This window comes from Tenrec ecaudatus, chromosome 12 (assembly GCF_050624435.1).
Source record: "Tenrec ecaudatus isolate mTenEca1 chromosome 12, mTenEca1.hap1, whole genome shotgun sequence".
Taxonomy (NCBI): Eukaryota; Metazoa; Chordata; class Mammalia; order Afrosoricida; family Tenrecidae; genus Tenrec; species Tenrec ecaudatus.
Genome location: NC_134541.1, coordinates 75,555,545 through 75,576,520, shown reverse-complemented (window position 1 = coordinate 75,576,520; position 20,976 = coordinate 75,555,545). Strand labels below are relative to the sequence as shown.

Genomic DNA, 20,976 nt, shown 5'->3' with positions numbered 1-20,976 from the left:
AATCAATGTATATTTCTCTTAGTGTTAAAATATTTTCTTCACTTTTATCTATTAAATATTTGTTCTTATGTGATTGACTAATTTCCTTCAGGTTCATCCATGTTATGAGGTAATTCACAGATTCTCCATTATTCTTTCTCTCTTTCATATTTAGAACTTTAAATTGCTTTTAATTTTTTAAAAATAATTTTATTGGGGCATCTTACAGCTATTATAACAATCCATAAATCAATTATATCATGCAAACTTATACTCATGTAGATAAGGATTAAGATAAACTAAATTAGGATTGAACTTGACTGTTTTAAGAAGTGAGTTTAGTATCTGATTCTACTTTGTTTATACTGATTTCTTCTGCTTGTTATTGTTGATATAATGGTTGATAGAAATGATTATTGGGAAGTATAAAAATAGAGAATTTATAAGCCCACTTGCCTTGAGCCATTAAAATTTCATTTTTAAATGGGTTTAGGACACACCTGCAAAGAAGGCACTGAAATTATAAGCCCCACCCAATTTCTTGAGTGCTCAGGACATTGAAGGTGAAGACTTGCCTAGGGGGTTGTTGGCAGGTTGAAGGGGAAAAAAGGAATGCTTTGGATCTTTGAATTTTGAACTAGTGGTTTGTGCTTGAGGCTGGAAAAATTTAGAAACATGAAGAAACTCTCCTCTCTATGACTGAACATTAAAGAGAGCCCATGGCAGCGTGAAATGCTTGCTAAGTGACCAACTGGATCCACTTGTTGAGTGAAAGTGAGAGAAATGCAGCAATAAAGAGACAGGGTGAGTCTGGCCACTGACACCCATGGACATGGTTCACAGAGACTAGAGGAGAAAATGATAGCGGGTTGACTGGTCTGAAGTTCATGACCTAGCACAAGGGGGCTAGGGTTATTGAGAATTTGTTATGGGCCCATGGTCTAAAACAGTGGTTCTCAACTTTCCTAGTGCCGTGACTCTTAAATGTAGTTCCTCATGTTGTGCTGACTCCAAAACCATAAAATTATTTTCTTTCTTTCTTTTTTTAAAAAAATCATTAGGGACTCATACAACTCTTTTCACAATCTGTACATACATCATGTGTGTCCAGCACATTCCATTGCTACTTCATAGCTGTAATTTTGCTATTGTTATGAATTGGGAAACCCCTGTGAATGGGTTGTTCGATACTCAAAAGGTGAAAAACCCTGGTGAAACTAGGTAAGGCAGCCCACATTGAGTTGACTAGAAACCAACCAGATGAAGAGAAGATTTTTGAGCCTGTGAACTGGTGCACATTGCTGCTGACTTTTTGGATGGCTTGTCCTGATTTGACTTTGCTTATGGATGCAGAATTCTCATGATTCCAACTGGAAAGAATCTTCACATTAAAGAAATGATTGTCTCCTCAGAGCACTGGGTTGATGTAAGTGGGAAGTATGGAAATTTTATACCCAAAATGGGGCAGATAAAGACATGGAGTGTCTGGCTTACAAACTTTCATAGGTGGGGGAATATATTCATAGGATTAGGGTGTAGGTGATACTTAACTGCCATTTTTAGGCATAGCATAATGTTGTATTGTTCACTTATAGAATATTATGTTTAAATGAGGCTTTGACACAGTTTTGAATTGTATGCCTTTTAGTTTTATCCTGTTAAGCATAAATATAATTTTATTATTGTTTTGTTAAAAATTATGTATGGCTAGAGTATAAAAGTGTCAAGTTGACAAGGGGTGGTCTGTGGCAGTTACATAATCTCCTGTTACTTTGCAAAGGAGTGAAGTTGAGCCAGGCAATTAGGTCACAGCTTGATGACCTCATTTGGAATCACCACGGAGATAAATAGCTCACTGGAGTCCAGATACATACACACACTTCTGCTACGTCTTCCTGCTGACAAGACACTTGGAGCTAAGCTAGACCCCTGGAACTGAGGAGCCGTGTGGAGTTCTGTGACCCCTGCCAGCACTGACATGTTTCCACTGCCACTAGATCCACAAGACTCATCACTCACCTGTCTGTGGTCTTCCTGCATTCAGCGTCATTGCATGTGCTATATGAATCTGAGGAGGAATTTATAGACTGCTATCGGACATATGGGCTAATATCAGATTTTTGGACTTGCTCTGGACTTGGCTGGGATGCTTTTAAATATACTATTACTCTTTTATTTAACGCTCTTTCTTATACATATATGAGTATCCATGAATTTGTTTCTCTACTCCACCCAGACTAACATAGTATGTTTTATTGTGATTCTAATTGATTTCTAGGAAGTTCCTAGTTTCCTCAATAATTTCTCTATTTTCATTCTTTTTTTGAGAAAAGAAAAATGTGCTGAGCCTCAGTGTTTGTCTTTGTTTTTTGGTTCTTTCTATTGCTGATTTTCTGCTTCATGATTCTGTAACTGAAGAAAATGGATTGGATCATTTCCATGTGTTTGAATGTTCTCAAGCTTGCCTTGTGTCCCAGAATGTGGTCTATTTTCATATATGAGCTGTGTGCATTGGAGAAGAATGTGTATTTTTTTGCTTTTGGCTGAAGAGCTCTGAAAATGTTTAGGATATTGAGTTCTTCAATTGTATTGTTTAGTTCTGCTGTTTCTTTATTGAGTTTCTTACTTGTTGATCTATCTTTTTTGAGAGACCAGCGAGACCCTCACGCGGTGACCCAGAGGGGCAACGAACCTGGATGGAAAAAAGACACAGAGACGTGGGGCAAGACAAGTGCTGATCAAGCCCGTTTATTTTGCCAAAACTCGGGGTATATATTTACAACAGAGAAGGGAGTGGGAGGCACATATTCCAATGAAGCACACTGTGTAACAACCAATCGGCTACATGTATTAATGAAACATACTGTACAACAACCAATCAGCCACATGTTCCTAATAAGGTACAAAGGGTGTGCAACAGTACTCAAAGATGTCTGTGGTGACATCCGCATGCAAATTAAGGCTTACCGGATGAACTTATCACTATGTTCCTAATATGGTATATCTGCCGTTCAATGGGTGCTCAGTACTTTGACTAATGGCAACAAGGTCAGTTATCACAACTGCCCATGCTACTGAGCACGTACGTAGCTTGGAATGTGGGGGCGAAGTTGGGCAGGAAATAAAGCCTTGCTGTTAGAAAACGGCCAAGTTTCTGCTACGTGTCTGAGGCCAAGGTCTTAATGGCTATCGGCTCCCAACACAAACCACTGGCAAACTTAACAGGAAAATGAAAAAGAAGTTGCAAATAATTAGAATTACAGATGAAAAGGGTGACATTACAATATATTCAAATTAAATAAAGTAATAGCAGTACTACAAGTTTGATAACTGTGGTAGTTACATAATTTCCTATCAACTTTAAGATATAAAAGTGTAGGAGTGGCGTCCAGTCTGTAAATCAAGTCACATACAGCCTGATAGTACCTCCTTGTGGGCATGGCCTTCTCACAAGGAAGGTCCAGGGAACATTCCCCCTCTCTTTCTCTGCCTTCACCTTCCTGCTGTTGAGTCACCATTGGATCCATAAGACTTTTCACCCACTGTACTACAGCAAAGTGTGGTGAAGAAAGTAGGTGGTGCCTGGCTATCAATTGGCCTAGTGTCTGGGCTTGTATACAAGTTAAAGGTGTGTATTCAAACAAGCAGCTTTCTAAGTGAAGAGTCAACTAAGTCCATACAGAAGTACAAAAGTTTGTGTGCTCCAAATATGACAATTACAAAATTTGAATATGGTGATGAGAAAACTATCAGGGCTAGAATTATGTGCACCCAATTTGTGGAAAGCTTTGGAGGACAGTGGGAGCCCAAAATGCATCTGTAGAGTACGTAGTCAGATTGAGCCACTGGCAAATACATTCTAGCCAAGGGCAAGAGTCCCTAACAGCCTTACTATCAGGCAGAGACGATAGTAATCTTGAGTATGCTGGATTGAACATAGTAGTTGGCCAGTTGACTTCCCTAAAGACGCAATCTGAAATTATTATTGGAGCATCTCTTTGTTGTTCCATAACAGAAATTTCTTCCCTTGATTTCTGGATATTGATGGGGCTCTTCTCCCTCTCACACATTGTTTTTATTTTTGTCTTTATACTAATATGATCTTATCCTTACCACCTTTGTGCAATTTGTTTTTCATTGTTCTCTGTTGGGTTTTTAAGTGGTGAAGCACAGGAAAGGAGATGAATGATAATAACTGATAACAAGGTGTTATAGTGGATGCAGGGTGGGGTTGGGAAATAGGGAGGGAAAGAGGATTTAGGGAGTGAATAATGAGGACTCAAGGGGAGAAGGGAGCACTAGAACTTATCATGACTGCACAACTCATATTGAAAGTGATTTAACCAGGTGTGGGGGCGGGGTGCTCAAAGATAGACATGGTGGTGATTGTACAATTTCCCTTGATATAATTGAATATTGTAATAATCAATTGTATGATATGTAAATTGTGTGTCAATAAAACTGTTGGGGAAAAAAGAGAAAACATAAACCTCAAGTTTTTTAAAGGAAAAACTTGCTTCGTATTTTTTCGGCATATACCAAAATGTCTTGACCAGAGCTTGTATTCAATAAATATCAACCTAGTATATAAAAAAAAAGACTTTGCACCTACTGGCTTCTGATCTTCCTGAATTCTGAATTATTATGTATGGCTATGTGAGTTTGAAGAGGAACTTATGGACTAGTATCGGACCTATGTATTTGAGTTGAACTGGACTGGGATGTTTTCTTGATATAAAATACTTCATGATATAAAGCTCTTTCTTACATATATATGAGTGTCACTGAATTTGTTCCTCTAGTCAACCTAGCTTAACACATTATGGCACCTTGGGAATGGTGGACTAGGGAAACATGAAGATGGAGAGTGGATGCTTGTCTAACCTCTGCCTTATGAGAGTTTTTTCCCTTTGGCTAGCCAGAAGTCAGATAAGGCCATAGTGTTTACTTGACTGTTTTCTGGAAAGGACATGGGGAGGATTCATAGAAATTGTCTTTGGTTATTCCTGTCAGAAATGGCAAAAATGAATGTGATCAATGTAAATGTTGAGCTTAGGGTGTGAAATTGCCCCCTTGAACTTCTATGAGGCCATGCTACGTAGGTCAAATGGCTGTCAGAAGTCCTGACCCTAGCTTGATGAAGCCAGAGGCCTAAGGCCATATTGCATATGAGTGAGGTAGTTTAACTAAGGATTGAATTGGACTGTTTAGGATCTGGATATACTAGGACTCTATTGATCTTTTCCACCTGTTGTTATAGATACAGTGTGTGATATAAATGATTATTGTGAAGTATGAATAGAGCATTTGTAAGTTTACTGCCTGCAGCCAATAAATTGAATGTGTTAATGGGTTAGAAGGAAATTCCTGCAATGAAAGCTCTGAAAAGGTAAATGCCATCCAGTGCCTTGGGTGATCAGAACATTTAACATTTGAAAAGACTTGCTGAGGGAGCTGTTCCAAGACTGAAGAAAAAAAGGAGCCACTTGGTATGGCAATTACATAATCTCCTATCAACTTGTGAAGGGGTGGAGTCTAACCTTTCAATCAAGCCATTGCCAATGAGGTCTTTGTGTGGTCATGGCCTTCTCCTGAGGATTCTGGGAACTCCTGCATTTCTCCCTGTAGGCAGGAAACTGTCTCTGTTTCATATTCCTGTTGACAAGATAGGAATGATACTGATAGAGCCTGGAGCTGGAGGAGCCAGGTGGAGACCCACACCAGTGCTGAGATGCTCTCACCGCCACAGGATCCATAAGACTTTTCACCTACTGGCCTGTGATCTTCCATTGCATTTTTCTCTAGTCAACCCAGACTAACACACTCAGTCTTTTTGAAATAGAAGTTTGTTCCTGGAGCTGGAAAAATATGGAGCCATGAAGGAACTGTCCTCTCTAGCACTGAAAGCTTGTTAGCCTGTGGACAGCCTGAAATACTTGATAGGTAACCACTTGTATTCACTTATTGAGTGGAAGTGGAAGAAAAGCAGCAATAGAGATGGGTTGAGTCTTACCACTGACAACCCATGGCCCTGGTTCACAGGGTCTAGAGGAGAATATGTATGGGAGTGGTGTGGTGGTTGTTCTGAATTATAGAGTTTTGAGGAAACTGAGTCTATGGCATGACCTAGTACAAGGGCACTACTGTTGTTGAGAATTTGTGATGGGGCCCATGGTCGAAAGGCAAGGCAGCCAATGGACACCCTGGTCAGGCCAAGTGAGGCGGTCTACCAGAACCCAACCAGATGAAGATATGATTTTGAGCCTATGAATTGGTATTAGTATTGCCATATTGCTGCTGACTTTATAGATGATTTGTCCTGATTTGACTTTGCTTATGGATGCAAACTCACAAGGTTCCAACTGGAATGAAGATTTTTCACATCAAAGAAAATTCTTGTCTCCACAGAGCCCTGGACTGATATAAATGGGCAGTATAGAAACTGGATACCCAAAATTGGGGGCAGGGGTTGTTAGTCAGGGTTGACTATAGAAACAAATATAGGGAGATTCTCATCTGTGTATAAAAAAGATACCTTCAGGACCAAGGGTGTGAGGGACGATGCTGGGAGAGTGGAGGGTGAGTGGGTTGGAAAGGGGGAACTGATTACAAGGATCCACATGTGACCTCTTCCCTGGGAGAGGGACAGCAGAGAAGGGGGGAAGGGAGACTCCGGATAGGGCAAGATATGACAAAATAACGAGGTATAAATTACCAAGAGCACATGAGGGAGGGGGGAAAGGGGAGGGAGGGGAAAAAAAAGAGGACCTGATGCAAGGGGCTTAAGTGGAGAGCAAATGCCTTGAGAATGATTGGGGCAGGGAATGTATGGATGTGCTTTATACAATTGATGTATGTATATGTATGGATGGTGATAAGAGTTGTATGAGTCCCTAATAAAATGTAAAAAAAGAAAAGAGGAGAAAAAAAATGATTAGGGCAAAGACTGTACAGATGTGCTTTATACAATTGATGTATGTATATGTATGAACTGTGATGAGAATTGTATGAGCCCCTAATAAATTGTTAAAATTAAAAAAAAGGAACTAGAAAAAAAAGAGCCTTATATACAAGAACAATTATATATTAGAAAACATCCCAGTCCAGCCCAGATCAAGTTCATAAGTTCAATATTAGCCCATATGTCCAATACCAGTCTATGAGATCCTCTTTAGATTCATGCAATGCATGCAATGATGCCAAATGCAGGAAGGTCACAGGAAAGTCTTATGGATCCAATGGCTGTGGAAGCATCTCAGTGCTGTTGTGGGTCTCCACATGGCTCCTCCAGCTCCAGGGTTCTATCGTATGTTCATGTGTCTTATCAGCAATAAGATGATGCAGAGAATGTGTGTGTATCTGGCTTCCAGGAAACTATTAATCTCAGTAGTGCCTCCAAATGAGGTAATCAAGCTGTGACTTGATTGACAGTCTAGACTTCACCCCTTTGCAAGTTGACACCAGATTATGTAACGGCCACAGAGGAATAAAGGCATGAAGTGGCTGGTGTTCAAATTTTCACAGGTGGGGGGATATGTTCATTGAATTATAGGATAATGGTATAGGTGTTCACTTAACCGCAGTTATTAGGCATAAAATGTTTTTGTTTTGTTCACTAATAGAATATTATATTTAAATGAGACTGGCACATTTTGAGCTGTATATATATTAGTTTTATCCTGTTAGGCACAGATATGATTTTATTATTGTTTTGTTTTTTAAATTAAGTATGGCTAAAGAGTTGTTCGAAGGTGTCAAGTTGATAAGGGATGGTCTGTGGTAGTTACATAATTTCATGTCAACTTGAAGATATAAAAGTGTAGGGGTGGTGTCTAACCTGTCAATCAGGTCACAGCCTGATGGTGCCTCTGAGTGTGGCCTTCTCATAAGAAGAGCTCAGGGAACTCCCCTCACCCACTCTCTGTCTTTTTTTTTTTTTTAATATGGAACGCTTCACCAATTTGCATGTCATCCTTGCACAGGGGCCATGCTAATCTTCTCTGTATGATTGCAATTTTAGTACATGTGCTGCCGAAGTGAGCACCCACTCTGTCTTCACCTTCTTGCTGGTGAGCTTCTCTGAAACCTGTTAGAACCACCATCATAGGATCCACACACTCTTGCACTCACTGGCCTGTGATCTTCCTGCATTCTGCATCATTGCATATGGCTGGGTGAGTCTGAAGAAGGGCTTATGGATTAGTATCAGATCTATGGACTTGAGTTGGACAGGTTTGATGTATAATTACTTCTTGGTATGAAGCTCTTTCTTACACTTATAAGAGTGTCACTGGTTTTGTTTCTCTAGTCAAGTCAGCCTACCACAATTCATATTTTTTCTTTTTAAGTCTTCAAGATATTGTCTAGAGTATTTTATTTTTAATTGGAAAGAGTCCTTTTAGCATTTCTCATAGAACACATCTCATGGTAATGTATTCTCTAATCTTGTGTTTAACTTGATCTTCTTAGGAGCCATCGAGTTAATTCAGATGCACATTGTTTCAACGTACGACCAAAGGAGGCACTCGTGCAAGCCTGACAATCACTCAGAGTCCTTTTCTTTTTTTAAAAAAACCCTTTACTTTACAAAACATGAGGTCCTTCTACAGAACTGTTAACATGTCCAAAAGCTTGCCACACTTGCTTTTAAAGAGAACTCTGTATTTCTTCCAACACAGGTGTGCTTGTTCTTCTGGCAGTCCACTGTACGTGAGCACCACAATCAAATGCATCAATTCTTTTCTAATAGTCCTTATTCTAATATTTCTAATATTCCAGAATTCTGCAACTTTTGTATGCCTAAGAGATGACTGAAAATACCATGACTGTGTGAGCCATACCTTACTCTTCAAAATGAGATCTTTGATCTTTAACACTTTAAAGAGGCCTTTTGCAGCTGCCCAATGCAATAAATTATTTGATTTATTGATTGCTGCTTCCATTAGCATTTATTGTGGATCCAAATAAACATCAATATTTTACCTTGCTTATTATGATGTTATTTATTGGTCCAGTTGTAAGGTGTATTAGTCCGGGTAGACTAGAGAAACAAATTCATAGACACTCATATGTGTGTAAGAAAGAGCTTTATATACAAGAGCAAATGAATATTGAGAAAACATCCCAACAGTTCAGATCAAGTCCATAAGTCCAATACTAGTCCATAAATACCTCTTTAGACTCACGCAGCCATGCAATAATGCCGAATGCAGGAAGATAATAGGCCAGTAGGTGCAAAGACTTGTGGATTCAGTCGAAGTGGAAGCAACTCAGTGCTGGCAGAGGTCTCCATGTGACTCCTTTAGCTCCCGGGCTCTAGTGTATCTCTATATGTATAGATCACGGCAATGTCTTGCATGGAGTGAGTGTGTCCTGCCTCCAACGAGCTATTTATCTCCTTTGTGCCTCCAAATGAAGTCATCACGCTGCAACCTGACTGATAGGCTAAACTCCACCCCTTCACTCTTGTCTCAAATTGACAACAGATTATATAACTAACTCATAAGGATTCTGGTTTTCTTTATATTGATGTGTAATCCATACTTCTGGCTACAATATTTCAAGTACTCTTTACTTTCAATAAACAAGTTATGTCATCAGCATGTGCAGATTATTTATGAACCTTCTTCCAATCGAGATACTGAGTTCTTCATATAGTCCAGCTGCTCAGATTATTTTTTCAACATAGAGATTGAATAAGTATGGTGAAAGAATGCAATCCTGATGAACACCTCTCCTGATTTTACAACTGTCTTTTGATCTGTGTACCAATCCACATGAACACAGTGAAGTGTTAAGGCATTCACTTTTTATGAAAGTCTATCCATGGTATCTTATTACACAGTCAGACATACCTCCACCTTTCAACTTTCTGCATGGATAATATCTCCCATAGCACTCTCTGCTTTGCAGCTGGGCTCCATAATTCATTGCAATAGCCACAAAAAGCTCACATACCATACTCATGACTATGGGCTTTATTAGGGACGTTAATAAGTTTCGATTCAGGCTCAAAAATTCTCAAGACACAGTTCTATAGTCAGGACAACCTCTTCCCAGCCATTTCCACAGGCAAGGCTCTTTCGGACCCTCAGTGTCTTGGTCTGTTTTCTGCCATGCTCGGGCAATCTTACAAAGCTCTTCTATCACTGCTGATAAACACTGTCCACTCCACCACAAGCCTCCCCCTGAAGTAACTCATCTCTAGCTCAATGGGTCAGCAAACTTGGATTCCCCATTTAAATTTCTTGAGGATCCCATTCTGCAAATTAGCCTCCTGCCAAAAGGTAATCCACTTGGTTCTCCTGCGGTTACTCCTCAGTCACTTGTCTGATATTACAGCTTTCTATCCCTGGGACAAGGAAATTGATATGCAGGGATCCAGAGACCAAAGTACAAGTTCCACTCTTGGATCTCTTTTTTGGATGTAGTGTAATCCTTTCCTATTTCTGATATGGCTCATTTTTTAAACCCACCAGGTAAGAAAATGGAACAATTACCACATTAGATTTCAATTTTTAAAAGAATGATCTTTATCCACCTTCTCTTGCCCAGAACTATATGAAAAAAAGTTGTTTGTGGGAGTTACAAAGACTATGGCTAGAAATGTCACTTAAAATAATTCATTTCACTGCAGTTTGTATAGATGAGAGCTGCATTGGTTTGCTGAAACATTTCAGTTGGTATTTTGTAAACTCCTGTAACTTATTTTCTTTTGCCAATGATTTCAATACAGCTTGGACTATTTCCTTTTATACTGTTGGTTCTTATCAAATGGTTGAATGGTGACCAGAGTCTTTTGGGTACAGTGACATTATTATGTATTCCTTCCTCTTTTTTTCACTTTGAATTAGGTAAGCAAATCAGCTTTTCCATCCAACAATTCATACATGTTTTGTTTCAGTTCATTGATTTCAGTCCCCTCAATGAAATATCCTTTATCTCACTTCTTTCTGGTGTTTCCCATTTCCACTCCCCTTTCTTTCTTATCCCTTCTTAACTTTGTCCTTGGGCAAATGTTGCTCTTTAGATCTCAAATAATTGATTATTCTAAGGAGTTCACACCTCCCTAATGTTCCCTTTATAAACACAAGAAGTAGTTATTTTCTAGGTTGCTGACTACAAGCTCAGCAATTCCAAGCCAGCAGATGCTCCAAGCCACCAGCTGCTGAGTAGAAGAAGGACAAAGCTCTCTATGTTTGTAAAAGAATTATAGTTTCATCAGGCATCAAAGAACAAAAAATCACATCATTGTGAATGAGGGGAAGTGCTGAGTGGGAACCCAAGACCCATCTGTAGGCAACTGGACATCCCCTTATAGAAGAGTCTTGGGGAGAAGATGAGCCAGTCAGTGTGCAGTGTAGCAATGATGAAACATACAATATTCCTCTAGTTCCTAAATGCTTCCTCCCCCCACTATCATGACCCCAATTCTACCTTACAAATCTGGCTAGACCAGAGGATGTATACTGGTACTGATAGGAACTGTAAACACAGGGAATCCAGGACAGATGATCCCTTCAGGACCAGTGGTGAGAGTGGCGATACCGGGAGGGTGGAGGGGTGGTGGTGGAAAAGGGGAACAGATTAGATCCTTGTAATGCCTGGGGGGTGGACAACACAGGGGTGGGTGAAGGGAGATGTTGGACAGTGTAAGATATGACAAAATAATAATAATAATAATATAAATTATCAAGGGTTCATGAGGGAGGGGGAAGTGGGGAGGGAGAGGAAAACATGAGGAGCTGGTACCAAGGGCTCAAGTAGAAGGCAAATGTTTTGAGAATGATGATGGCAACAAATGTACAAATGTGCTTGACACAATGGATGTGATTAAAAAGAGAATTACAGTTGCACACACACCCCCCAGGGTCAGTTTTATCCTGGCCTATAGGTTGGCTATGGATCAGAAGTGACTAGATGGCAGTGAGTAAATTGACTGAGCAGCAAGGGTGAGTTCAGTTCTAGATATGAAGGTTGACTAGGGGACTAAGAGACTCAGGCAGCCTCTGTGTGACTCAAAGCTTGGTCTTTTTAATGATTTTCAGTTTTGTTTCACATTTTTCTTCCATTATATCCAGGACCTTCTAATGTGATTCTCTTTCAGAGAAGTTGGTAGGGGTAGCAAAGCACCATTTAGCTCTGCCTTTTCATCTTCTTTGCTCTTTCTTTGATGTGTCCTCCATTGTTTAACATTTTGTCCATATAATCCTTCAGTATTTCAACTTGAAGCTTGAAATTTTCTTCACTTCTTGTAACATGAGAAATTGTACGCATGTTCTTCCTTTTATTTTCTGACTTCAGGTCATTGGTCATTGATTTGTAATGCATTAAATCTTCTGAGATAAATTCAGGGGGGATCTGCTCAAAGCCGTACATTAGCTCTCATGGAATCTCTCATTTTTTTCACCTTCAATTTGAATTTGTCATTTCTCTAGCTAGTTCCTGACCTAGCTCTGATTAATGACATTGAGCTTTGCAATAGTCTTTCTAAAGATGTAGTTGATTTGATTTCTGTGTAGTCCATCTGGTGAAGTCCATGTGTATAGTTATTAGGGAAAAGAGGTATATACAATCATTGGTCTCATAAAATCCTATCATTAAATCACTGTTTTGGTCTCATAAAATTCTATCATTAGATCACTGATTTGAGAGTTTGAATATCATGTGTCTCAGTAAGTATATCTCTGAATTTACACATCCAAGGAGTTTGTTGAACTTCTTGGATGTATAAATTCATGTATTACATTATAGCAAACTTTTTCATTTCTGTTGTACTTTTTTGTTTGCCTCTTTAATTTTTTTCTTTATTAAAAGTTTAATTTTGATACAGTATTGTTTTTCTAATTTCCCATAGCTCTTTGCCCCTGTTTTTCCTGATCTCTTTGGGCATATTTAATATTGGTTTCCTTGTCTATCTGCCCATTACTTTGTTTCCTCAGGAATGTTTCTGTCAGTCTATTTTGTTCTGCAAGGGTCTTTCTTTCCAATTTTTTTGCATGCCTTGTCATTTTTTTATTGTTGAAATAAGAACAATTGACTTTTAGGTGGTACCTCTGGAAATAAGACTCTTCCTCCTTTGCAGAATTTGTTCTTTTTTTCATTTGTAATTATTTAAGGCTATCCTTCTGTTTATTTGTTTACTTCCAGGAGCTAGATTTTCCAAAGGATGCCTTTCTGAGTAGCGTGAATGCTCAAATGCTTGGCGACTAGCTAGAAGGTTGGCACCAACCCAGAGGTGGGTTGGTGAACAGATTTGTTCTATTCCAAACGATGACAGGCTTGCAAAACTTATAGCAGTTTTGATGTAACACACATGAGGTCTCCATGTTTTGGAATTGATTTAATAGCAACTATCCACAGCAACAACCTTCCTGGATAGGGTGTGTGTGTGTGTGTGTGTGTGTGTGTGTGTGTGTGTGTGTGTGTGCTAACTCAGACAATTAACTTGACATTCAACAGTTCAAACCACTTATCACCATCCCCACTTCCCACAGCACCTCCATATTCTATCCACCTGCTTCTGATTTCATTTCTCACTTTGTTGTCTTCAATACTTCCTTTCACCCAAGTCAATACCTGTCAAACCTCAGCTCTGTTGCTCCATTTTGACTACCTTTCACTCCTTTCCCTGGCAACCTCCAAAGTCTGTTCCCTTTGGTATGCAAGTCTTTTTCTTGATTTTTATAGTTAGAGTAGTGATCTCATACAATACTTGTCCTTTTTGTGATTGACTAACTTCACTCAGCATAATGATCTCCAGAGATTTTCTTGAATGCTAGAAAAAGAAAAAAGTGCTATCTCATCCATCACAAATTGGTTCGTGCTAATACTACATTGAGACTGTGTAAACCTTATGCCATTTTAGTTTCACCAATTTAGAGTCCAATGATAATTCTTTCCATAAAAAATATTACTGTGGTATTCTCAAAATGGTGATTTTCTATTTCCATCATTACTTCTACATTTATTTGCTATAATTCTACTATAACTAACTCACTGGCCAACACACATTTTTGTGTCTCAACTGTAAGATTTTTTTTTCTGGGTCTATTTGACCTGATTTCAAAAACAGCATCAGTGTCCCCCAGTCAGCTCTAGTTTTTGAGATAGAGAACATAAGCCAGATATCACTCTTCACTCTGATCACTCAGAAAATGTCAGGATAGTTAGTTTGCCTGAGATAGCAGAAGTGCATGCTGGTTTTATTCAAAGTACTTTGTGCTATACTAAATACTAGATCAAGTTACACTTCACATGGTATTTATTAAAATCAGTTTTATTGGCTCATCACAAATCTTACAATTCAGTAGTTCAATCACACAAAGAAGAGTTGGGCAATTATCACAAACAGTTTTAGAACATTTTTTCCATTCTTGTACTCATCATTATTAGCTCCCTATTCCTTCAGCCTCCTTGTCAATCCCCCAAGGAATCATTAATCCAGTTACTGTCTCTATAGATATACTTATCTTGGATTTAATATACAGGAAAGCATTAAAACAAAACTAAGACTAACAACAATAACAAAATTAAAGTATTAAAAATCTCAATTGGAAAGAAAGAAAAAAATGTTAAAAACTAGAATAAATTTAAATGGTTCATAAGGGAGATCAAATGATAGGGTGCTAAATTTTGACCTACCTGCAGCTGCAACAATTCACTTTCTGATGCATTCTGTATGATAACAAGACTAATTTTTGTCCCTGGTCTATGGTCAGAAGGGATTCACTAGAAGGGCGTAATTCGCGAGTATTTCTCCTTCACTTTTTCCCCCAACCTGAAACAGATTTAAAATGGGCCAAAAGCCAAAATAGATGACCGAGACCTATTTTAAAGAAAAGGACACTTCAATATATCAAAAGACCATCAAAAGAAAAAAAAAGAGAAGAAATCTTTTCCAATGACAAAACATACAGAATTAATGACAAAAGACCATCAAAAGAATAAAAGAAGAAGAAATCTTTAGCAATGATAAAACATACAGAAATCTTTAGCAATGACAAAACATACAGAATTAATTACTAACATACACAGAACTCTGCAGCATCTCAATTAGAAAATAAAACAACATATAGGCTACTTAAAAGGTGGGCGAAGGACCTGAACAGACAATTCACAAAGGACAACACTCAAATGGCTAACAAACATGAGAAAATGCTCTCATTCACTAGCCATTGGGAAATGCAAAACAGCAATGAGATACCATCTTACACGCACAACCATAGCACAATTTAAAAACAAACAAAAATCAATAATAAATGCTAGAGAGGGTGTGGAGAGAATGAACCTCATATACACAGCTGGTGGGCATGTAAACATGTACAACCAGTGTGGAAAGTGTTAAGTTGACACCTAAAACTACTGGCAATAGAAGTATCAGATGACTCAGCAATGCCATTGCTGGGCACATACCCCAAAGAAATGAGCTAGATCACAGACAGATGTGTGCTGTTCCATGTTTATCGCAGCAAAGTTCCCAACAGCAAGAAGCTGGAATTAGCCTAAATTCCAATCAGTAGATAAATGGATAAAGAATCTCTGGTACATACACACAATGGCATACTATGACAGTGATGAAACCGCAAAACACCTCATGACATGGAGGGATATGGAAACTATTAGCCTGAGTGAAGTTAGTCAATCACAAAAAGACAAATATTGTATGAGTCAACTGCTATAAGGATAAACCCCAAGATGGAAGCAAACTCATGTTTCCAGGTCATGCAAATCCAGTCTGCCAAGTAATAAGCAACTAGTTCCCATGAAGTACACAGCACCTCTCATTATGTATATCATAAGAAGCACAATTAAAAAAAATAAGTCATCTTATTGGGGGCTCTTACATATAACAATCCATACATCCATTATATCAAGCGGACATGTACAATTGTTGTCATAAATAATTTGTAAACATTATCTTTCTTCTTGAGGTCTTTAATATCAACTCCTCTTTTTCCCTTCCCTTCTCCACCCTGCCACCCCATGAACCCTTACTATATTATGTATTGTTATTATTATTTATACATATCTTACATCTCCCATTCTATCCCTTCACGTACTATCCTAGTATTCACTCCCTTCGAGGGAGGTTATTCTGCCATCATTGCTATTCATTTCTCCTTTTCCCCATTCCTCTCCCCTCCTAGGATCGTTACTCCCATAACTGATTCTGACGGGGTTTGTCTTTCCTGAATTCTGTATGCTGACAGCTATTGTCTGTGCAGCTGTATGTACACCGGTTTAGCAGGATTTGTGAGGTAGGACTGACATAATAATAGTAGGGGGAGGAAGGATTCAGGAACTAATGGAATGTTGTATGTTTGGTCAACACTAAACTGCCCACTAGATGCATATTTTCCTCCATTCAGCTCCTCTGCATGGGAACATCCAATCATCCACAAATGAATGACCCCTCTCCATCATCTCAATGAGGCTGTTAAAAACCACTTTGACAGAGGAGACCTCACTTCAACCGTGATCAGTTTTCCAAGATTGGAGGAAAGGGAGTTGACCATTTAGTTGCTGCCATAAAAAAATTGTGTTAAGATCATCCCCAAACAATATATGTTTCTACCACAGTGATAAGTAATTCTTATGGGAAAATCAAGTCAAGAGTAGGAAAGGGAAGTATACATGCCTTGAAGAAGGCAAGTGCATTTCTGTTGGTAGAAAAAATGGGAAAGACCAACCTCCCAACAGGAAAAAAAATATTAGCACGCATATATCCTTAGGGGAAAATATGCCTGGTACTGTGCTCCTAATGAGGCACATTAGACTCAGCTTCTACAGATCCTCTAGGGACCCAAGCCATTTGTCATAGACTACTGGGACTTTAGACTCTCTGGTTTTGAGCCACACAACCTACTTCATTAGCCATACCAGAAGGACTTGAGATGGAAACCCCCTAAATGAACTGGGTTCTACCTCAAACACATATATAGCCCTTGGCCTTAAGGTTGAACCTACAAGGTGTGGGAAGAAGCAGAAGACAGCAATTCCAGTAGTATAGAAATGGTGATTGGTGGACTACCATATACTTACTACTTCAATACACTGTGTGCTTTATTAAGATATGTATTGATCAGGTAGACCTACTTCTGCCACTCGTCGAATATTATTTTATGTTTTGCCTTATCACCAACCCTCAGTGTTTGTGTAAATAGTGACAAGTCATGATTCAATCTGTACAGGATTAAATCTGTACAAGTTCATAATCTATGTATTGCAATTTGCAGCTAGTCTAGTCTATATGTAAATAATCTCTTTTTCTCAATTGTGTTTTAAATGCATCACGATGGGCTAAATTAAGACAATACAAACAGAATGGCCTTATGCTCCAGGGAGATGATTCATAACGTTCTTGACATAAAATGGTAAAGGTGTCTCTAAAGTGACCCAGAAGCATATAGAAACCATAAATATATAAATGCATTTAAAGCTCACATTTAATCCTAGCCCCTATCTAAAAACAATTTATTCTAACAACATGGCCCTTCTTGACACGTGCCTCATGAAGTCATGGAAGATATGGGCGCTACATCAAAAAGTGGTGGAGAAACTAGACAGTGCCCCATTATCAGAAAGACTAGTGTCTGGGTTCTTAAAGGTTTGCCTTCAAATAAACAGTCAACTAAGTGAGATGTCAACTGAGCTCATATGGTAGAAACTCACCAGCTTATGTGTTCCAAGGATTATAAATAATATAAGCCAAATCTGAAGGACAGAATGGTATCAGCTACAGGGCAGGGTGGCTTTTTAAATAACAAAGACCCACTGTAGAAGTGTCAGCTTCAAATAGCACAGAGCTGCAGCCTAGAGACTGTGGGAGACAATTTAATTTGATTTTATTCTAGCTGGCCAGGGGGATAAAAAATAGAATAAAATAAAATCCTATGATCTAGTAGGACACCAGCAGTCTAGATAGGACAATAAGGCAGCTTTCCTCTCAGTGATTCTGCACATAGCTGGGGAGGCCCTGCCTGTCCTGGGGCCCTACATGGGGCTGTGGGAACACTCCATCCCCCACCCCTGCTGCAGTGCTACACACAGCACAAGGCAGGTACACCCGCGAACTCCAGCACTCAACTGACGCCTGGCCACGGGTGTGATCTTGCCTTTGAAGTAACCCCACACAGCATCTGTGGAACCCTAACTCCTCCAGCCTCATGGACAGATGATCCATTCCACAAAATCCTTTGATGAAAATATATTTTTGAATAGTACAAATTACATGAACTTGGAATTTTCCCCAAGCGCCACTTTCCCTTTATTAGGAACTGAAGAGAAGACAGTTCAAATGTTGCCTTAAAAGGGGTTCAGAAAGAAGAGTTACTGTACATCTGTACAATAAATAGGAGCTCTGATGGTATAATGGATTATATGTTTGACTTCTAACCACAGGGTCACTTATTTGAGCCCAACAGCCACTCTGCAAGAGAAAGATGAGACTTTTGCTCCTGTAAAGATTTACACCCTTAAAAACCCACAAGAAGTTCCATGCTGTTCTATAGGGTTGCTGTGGGCCAGAATTAACGGACCAGTATCGAATTTAGCACCATCAATAGAGATTCAAATGTTCTGAAACCCCAAATAAGTCTGCCAGAGTCAAAGTTCCTTTGTTAAAATGAAAATTTTCCAGTTTTATAAGATGGTACAACTTCTCTACCTGTTCACAGAAACTCTCACAAGAAAAGTTTGATTTTTTTCTTATAAAGAAGCTTGACTGAACCTCACTATTGAAACATTTAACAAGAGTTATCTAATAATTTCTATATATTTAAAATGTTCTGAAATATTTACTGCATACTTTGAAGAAGAAAAATTCCACATCTGTGCCTTTTCAATTTTATTTTATTTTTGTTTCTCCTTCCACTCTTCTCAACCTGTGATCTGGTTTGCAGTATCCAACTTGTAGTCTCTCTATATACTGAACAGCCTCTCACACCAAGAAAGAAAAATCCTGCTGCTAACTCATAGTGATCCTATGATTTACACCCCTTGGTTATGTTTCTTCTGCGAGAGAACAGATATATTTAAACTGCCCTGTCCCCTGCCCGTAGCCTGTGAGTGTGCGAGGCCAGGTGGGCTTTGTTTACAGATATAGGCAATTCTCCGACTGTGTTTCAGGTTTGCAGCCATGGGGCCTGGGTGAGCGCTGGGCCTGGGGTGGTCCCAGTGGAGGACCTGCACCTGCCTGGCCTTCCAGCTTTGAGGCTCCTCCCCTTCTTCCCCTGCCTGGGCAGCCCTTCCTCATCTTTAGAACCAGCCATGCTACAGCTGTCCACTAGAAGGCAAGCTCCCCGTCTTTCCTTGCCAGGCTTTCCCCAGGCACTCAGCCTCCCGCGTTTTTTAGGGATCTTTGCGACCCTGTCTTTAGAGTTTATGCTGGATTTTCCCCACTGCATCCCTCTGAAAGGTAGGGGTGGCAACTGTCTGTTGTGGGGAGCACCAGGCTGTGCTGCTGTCGACCCACCATGCCATCTTGTTACGAGGGTCCCCACCCCCCCACCCACTCTCCCCCTTTTGCTGTTAGCTGGACCTTGCCTTTGCCTTGTCTGGGGCCAAGCCCCTCAGGCCTGTAGTGAGCTTGTAGGACAGAGAAGAACTGCCCTGTTAGGTTTCCAAAGTTTTAAATCTTTCCAAGGCTGCAGAATGTGTGTGAACCACTGACTTTATGATTAACAGCTCAATGCATAAACAACTAGCCATATACTGTTTGTCTTGAATGCCCTTTAATACCTAGTTTTTTTCCAAATACTTATCATTTTTTGCTTTATCCTGAATTTTGTGGGTCAGAATTCTTCTCATATTTAAAAGTAGGATGACAAATTAATAAAACTTTATAGCTTAAAATACAGTAAACACAATGCCTAAGAAAATAGAGCTGATGCAGTACATCCAAAGCAATTTTCTGAATCAGCACCCCAAATAACCCTAGGAAGAGGTCTAGGAAGCAAGATATCAAGAAAAAAATTGTTGTTTTGAATTCATTCTTATCCTCCCTCCATTTGTTTACTTATTCTTTTTTATTAATAGTAGTATGGACTCAGGGAAGTTTGAAATGATTTGTTAGATAGTGGTACCAGTTTACTTTGTTAATTAAATAGTTTTATAGTTGGCTACTGGGAATCCCTTTAAGCTATTTGTGCTTTTTTGATCCCTCTCCCTTAATTTTTGAGCACTTCCTTACTTTGCAACATCAATGTTCCAGGTTCATCTTGTCCTCTTTTGCTACAACATTGTAACCAGGTGTTTTTTAGATTCTTGGTTTCTTTTATAGTGCAACTTCAATCACCTTGATTTCATCATGGGCAGATAAGTATTCCCTTAGGTAATATGAGGTTTTGGAATTTTAAAAATAGAAACTTTTACTACTAAATCTAGCTTGATTTACTTACTTTTCCACACGCTTTAAAAAATCATTTTATTGGGGGCTTATCACAATCCATACATCCATCCATTGTGTCAAGCACATTTGCACATTTGTTGCCATCATCATTCTCAAAACATCTGATTTCCACTTGAGTCCTTGGCATCAGCTCATTTTTTTCCCTCCCTCCCCATTCCCTCCTTCTTAATGAACCCTTGATAATTTACAAGTCATTATTATTTTGTCATATCTTACACTGTTCAACATCTCCCTTCACCCACTTTTCTGTTGACCAACCTCCAGAGAGGAGGCTATATGTAGATCCTTGTAATTGGTTCCCCCTTTCTACTCCACTTCCTTTTTTTTTGATGCTTGAATAATTAAAGTTGAAAATAGTTAGGAAGCTTGGAATAAAACTATTTTTTTACTGTCAGTTTCTTTTACCTTTGCTTAGCAAGGTCTGAAATCACTTATGCTTTCTTTTTTTCCTCATTGCTTAGATTCTTGGATGAATTGTAAAAGATTTTTTTAAGTGGGGAATAGTATAAACTTTCTTAGTCACCCTCCAGCTGATCTTGTGAGACCAACTTTTGCTGACTGTAACAAGAAATTCTTCCCTACAGGGA

At 39.1% G+C, this 20,976-nt stretch overlaps 1 non-coding gene across 1 annotated transcript; it reads right to left on the bottom strand.

Annotated features, from left to right (window-relative positions):
• Nucleotides 1-7,916: 7,916 nt before the first annotated feature.
• LOC142423539 (U6 spliceosomal RNA) lies at nt 7,917-8,023 on the bottom strand. The gene has a single exon (XR_012779169.1). It is a non-coding gene; the product is annotated as a U6 spliceosomal RNA (small nuclear RNA).
• Nucleotides 8,024-20,976: the final 12,953 nt, after the last annotated feature.